The sequence below is a fragment of the Schistocerca gregaria genome, chromosome X (assembly GCF_023897955.1).
Source record: "Schistocerca gregaria isolate iqSchGreg1 chromosome X, iqSchGreg1.2, whole genome shotgun sequence".
Taxonomy (NCBI): Eukaryota; Metazoa; Arthropoda; class Insecta; order Orthoptera; family Acrididae; genus Schistocerca; species Schistocerca gregaria.
The window spans coordinates 125468420-125474194 of NC_064931.1; positions in this window are offsets into that span (position 1 = coordinate 125468420).

Genomic DNA, 5775 nt, shown 5'->3' on the forward strand with positions numbered 1-5775 from the left:
CTTACATACGTGTCACCTGTCAGAGTCGTATCTAGACGTATCAGGGGTCCCATATCGCTCCAACTGCACACGCCCCACACCATTACAGAGCCTCCACCAGCTTGAACAGTCCCCTGCTGACATGCAGGCTCCATGGATTCATGAGGTTGTTTCCATACCCGTACAAGTCCATCCTCGCGATACAATTTGAAACGAGACTCGTCCGACCAGGTAATATGTTTCCAGTCATCAACAGTCCAATGGCAGTGTTGACGGGCCCGGGCAAGGCGTAAAGCTTTGTATCACGCAGTTATCAAGAGTACACAAGTGGGCCTTCTGCTCCGAAAGCCCAAATCGATGACGTTTCGCTGAATGGTTCGTACGCTGACACTTGCTAATGGCCCAGCATTGAAATCTGCATCAATTTGCGGAAGGGTTGCACTTCTGTCACGTTGAACGATTCTCTTCGGTCTTCGTTGGTCCTGTTGTTGCAGGATCTTTTTTTCGGCAGTAGTGACGTCGGAGATTTGATGTTTTACCGGATTCATGACATTCACGGTACACTTGTGAAATGGTCGTATGGGATATTCCCCACTTCATCGCTACCTCAGAAATTGTGTCTCCCTTCGCTCGTGCGCCGACTGTAACACCACGTTTAAACTCGCTTAATCTTGATAACCTGCCATTGTAACAGCAGTAGCCGATCTAAGAACTGCGCCAGATACTTGTCTTATACAGGCACTGCCGACCGCAGCGCCGTAGTCTGCCTGTTTACATATCTCTGTATTTCAATACACATGCCTATACCTGTTTCTTTGATGCTTCAGTGCATGAAGCACAATGAAAGAAGTAACATCTGTTGCGCCATAAAAATTTTGCGTTGAACATTGTGGTGTGCGGACTGTAAGACCTTTGGTACACACACCATCAGATTACTTGACTTGTCGCTCTAACGAAGTAGGCGAGTGTCAGCAATATGTCTCGTGGTCTTATCGTGGCATGTTTATCTTCTGCCGTTAGGTCAAACGATAGACTTGCACGCTTAGAGTAGCAGATTGACGGTGACCAACATTAAACAGAACTTGATTAATTTCACACGCATTTATTAAAATAATAAAAAAAACATAGAAATTACTTAACTTGTATCTGGATGCTGTTTACAATTAACAGTCTGAAGTTCCTTTGGTCTTGGCACGTTATTCTCACATATCTCTGATACTTGACAAAGTGTCTATACGTTTCTCTTCATGGCTATGTACAGGAATATGGTAATCTTATTAGACGCAGACTGAAACTTGACTACAGGCTAATGCAGACTAATGCAGACTGGTACGGACTGGTGCAGACTGACTAATCGGAGGTCTGTGCACTCGTTATAATAGCTCGAGCGTTCAGGTATCACTGCGCGAGTGTGATCCGCGAGGAGGAAAGGTTCTACGTTAGCAGCAATCTCATTGGCTGCGTGACATATTAATACGCGGATCGGCGGAAGCAGAATTTGGTCCGTCTCTAAGACAGCGCCATCTCGTAGTGCGGAGACGGACGAGCGCTGCGCCTGTGCTGTTGTGCTTAGCGGGGCGCGCTCTAGTGGGAAAGTTGTGTACGCGCTGACTACGTGGACACAACAAACATACATTTGGTTGTCTTCCAAAAGTCTACGTACATATAGTTTACATACATAAAACATTCAAAAACATTACATCTCGTTTGTTTAGCCAATAAGTTTTGTAAAAAAAAAAAATTACGTAGCCCTACCGAAACAGCGTCTCATAACATTGAATCATTACTACATCACATCATGTGCGACCACCTTGAAATAGCCTTGTCCTGTAAACAAAGCACGTATCTGTTCATGTGAGCCGGCGAGGGTGGCCGAGCGGTTCTAGGCGCTACAGTCTGGAACCGCGCGAACGCTACGATCGCAGGCTCGAATCCTGCCTCGAGCATGGATGTGTGTGATGTCCTTAGGTTAGTTAGGTTTAAGTAGTTCTAAGTTCTAAGGGACTGATGACCTCAAAAGTTAAGTCCCATAGTGCTCAGAGCCATTTGAACCATTTTGTTCATGTGAGTCCTGTTGTGAATTACAGAAGTCAGATGTCGAAATAGGGATACTCAAGCATTTTACGTAATTCCAAACAATTTTGCGTTACTGGTCATGCATACTGCATGAACAGCCTTTTTCATAAAGTGCTCGTATGGTCACGCCAACCTTTAGATACACACAACATGACCTGGCATAATTTACTAACTAGACATGCTAATCCAGTTACAGATTCACTTAAATGCTCCCCTACGAGACATTGTTTCAAATTCAAACATCCTGATCTAACATGTTTTCTGGCTTGATATGCATCTCTGATTACAGATAACACTCAATTGATATAATATCCACTACAAAGCGCTTTCGTGCGAAACATTCTGCTGCGTGCCATACAGTGAGCGTTACTTCCCTGTTTATTCGCTGTGAGATCATGATACAGTATTCTGCACCTAATTCAGTAATTAAAATTGAAACGGCAATTATATGTAGCCTGTATATGAAACCCCACGTACCCATAACTAAAAACGAAATAAAGTTAAATTAAAATTAGAAGTTCTAAAATTTAAAAAGTCAAGAAATATTTTTTTAAAAATCAGGCCGTTGTGTCCCACTTCCGTGTACGAGCATTTTGCACGTCATCTGCACACACTGCTTAACAATCACTTAATCCCAGAGTCAGCGCCATGCCAACGCCACTTAAACGGTTGGTGTTGGCCATGCACGAGTGCAGATGACGCTTTAAGTAATTAAATAAAGTTGCTGTTCCCTGTCAACGAAATGTTGCAACTGAAGAATCACTTCGATATTTTTCGGTTTTCAAGTGGAGAGGAAAGACTTCCAGGTGTGTGTGGAAGCACTCCCTATTGTAGGCATAACCTACGATGTCATTCTTAGGTTAGACTTTCTGATAAACATAACGCTGAAACAAACATCTTGAGGTTGAAGCTCTTTTGTACGTATTTGCTTTAACGATACATATGTTTTTGATGGGGTCCGCCTATAGCAAAACACAATTTTGTTTTTTATCCCGAACATTTATCACTGCAGTTTCAATATCATCAGTGGGCTTTTATTTTATGGCTTCTTGCCACATGGTGAGGTTTTCCTGAGGCATGATAAAAACTTAATACCTCAGGAAAACCACACCATGCGGTAAAAGGCAATAAAATAAAAGCCCACGGATGACGCTGCAATTGCAGTGAAACATGTTTTGGAAAAAAATTATGTTTTGCTAAAGGCGGACCCCATCCAAAATATATGTATAGCATCGCGCTGAAGTCTATCTACAGCAGCGCATAGCAGAGTAGGATGGGACATTGTTCTGTTGAGTTGAACAGGGATTTGACTGTAGAATACACGAAGCTGGGACAGTCTGTCGATTTAAATACACTAAGGAAAAAGGTGTCACATCTGAATGGACTTGATAAAATGGATATCAAGAGTTTGTTGGAGGAATACGCAGTATTATTTCATCCGCCTATGCCACTAGAGCAACACAGAATTCCCACTGGGAAAGAGCCACCTGTACACAAAATACCTTATCAGGTTCCATATCATCTACAGCCATTGATGAAGGAGTTTATTGATCAGTAGGTCCAGGAGGGAATTATTGAAGACAGCACCAGTCCTTGGACAGCAGCTGCCATCACCGTTCCAAAGAAGTCCTCTGATGATAAGAAGGCTTATAGATTCTGCTGCGACGGTAGATATTTAAACCAACAGGAATTAACTGACACATACCCCATGCTGAACATTACAGACACCTTCGACTGTCTGGGACAATGCTGTTATTTTACCACCACGGATTTACGAAGCGGGTACCACCAATTAGAGGTATAACTGGACGATCAAACCTAAAACAGCGTTTTCGTTCCCATTTTGGTCACTACCAGTATCGTCGGATGTCATTAGTGTCGAAAAATGCACCGCCGACTTTTCAACGCTTGTTAAGGGATGTTACAGGGTCTGAATCCAAACAATTCATGGTCTGCCTAGACAATATCATTGTATTTTCCAAAGATATCCAAGAGCATCTGGTGCATCAGTTAGAGGTCTCTGAGCCGTTACGTGCGGCTCGACAGGCCTTTAGCTTAGAAAAGTGCCACTTCTTGTTACAGGAGGTACAAAATTTAGGACATGTTATCGGCCAAGATTTTCCCGCAGCATCGCGCTGAAGTCTATCTACAGCAGCGCATAGCAGAGTAGGATGGGACATTGTTCTGTTGAGTTGAACAGGGATTTGACTGTAGAATACACGAAGTTGGGACAGTCTGTCGATTTAAATACACTAAGGAAAAAGGTGTCACATCTGAATGGACTTGATAAAATGGATATCAAGAGTTTGTTGGAGGAATTACTGTCATATCTCAGGATCATTAATTTTCGTAGAAAATGAATTCAAAAACTTACAGTGATAGCAAGACCTCTTACAAATTTGTTAAACAAGAGAGTAAAGTTTCACTGGACTTCAGATTGTGAAGCAGTGTTTGGGTGACTGAAAGATTTATTGGCAGCCAATCCCATTCTTGCTTTTCCTGACTATCAAAGACAGTTTACATTGTTAAGTGACTGAAGCAACCATGCTCTAGGCTGCTTTCTTTAGGTCGAGAATTAGACGGAATAAAACACCAGGTAGGTTACACTTCTAGACAGCTCAATGAAGCGGAGAAGAACTCCTCAATTACCGAAAAAGGAATGCTCGTGCTAATTTTTAATATCACCTATTCCCATTTTTATCTGTATGGGTGAGGTTTTAATGTCATAGCGGATCACACTGCAGTGATATGGCTTTAGAGACTAAAGGAACCAACTAATTGTTTGACCCAGTGGGCTTTACAACTAAGCTATTTTGATTTTGAAGTTCTACATTGTCCAGGAAGGGCTCATGTGAAGCCGATGGACTTTGCCACAAAATAGGCACCATAGAATATATTGGAGTGTGTGCAAAAGATGGCGCAGAGCTCAGGTTTCTGACCCCGTATATCAGGAGTTGACGAGGCAAGCACATTTCAGCTCTGACCACAAGGTGCTGTACAAGCAAACGTGATGCAGTCGTCGCATAGTTGTGCCAGCAAGTTTGTGATGTGAGGTACTGAGGCGGGTTCACGGTTCCGTCTTAGCAGGACATCTTGCACGTTGTGGTACGGAGCGTAGTGTTGCAGAAAATTATTGATGGCCAACGAGGTACCAAGATGCAGAGCGTTGCGTAAAGAACTGCATTCCTTGTGCTCAAATAACCGTGGTGAGTCGTAAGCAAATCCCATTACAAAAGTTACCTGAGGCCGGCAGGCCATTCCAAATGATCAGAACAAATGTGCTCGGCCCCTGTATACAAACTTCAGCAAGAAATACACTACTCGCCATTAAAATTGCTAAACCACGAAGATGACGTGCTACAGAAGCGAAATTTAACCGACAGGAAGAAACTGCTGTGATATGCAAATAATTATCTTTTCAGAGCATTCACACAAGGTTGGTGCCGGTGGTGACACCTACAACGTGCTGACGTGAGGAAAGTTTCCAACCGATTTCTCATACACAAACAACAGTTGACCGGCGTTGCCTGGTGAAACGTCGTTGTGACGCCTCGTGTAAGGAGGGGAAATGCGCACCATCACGTTTCCGACTTTGATAAAGATCGGATTGTAGCCTATCGCGATTGCGGTTTATCGTATCGCGACATTGCTGCTCGCGTTGGTCGAGATCCAATGACTGTTAGCAGAACATGGAATCGTTGGGATTCAGGAGGGTAATAC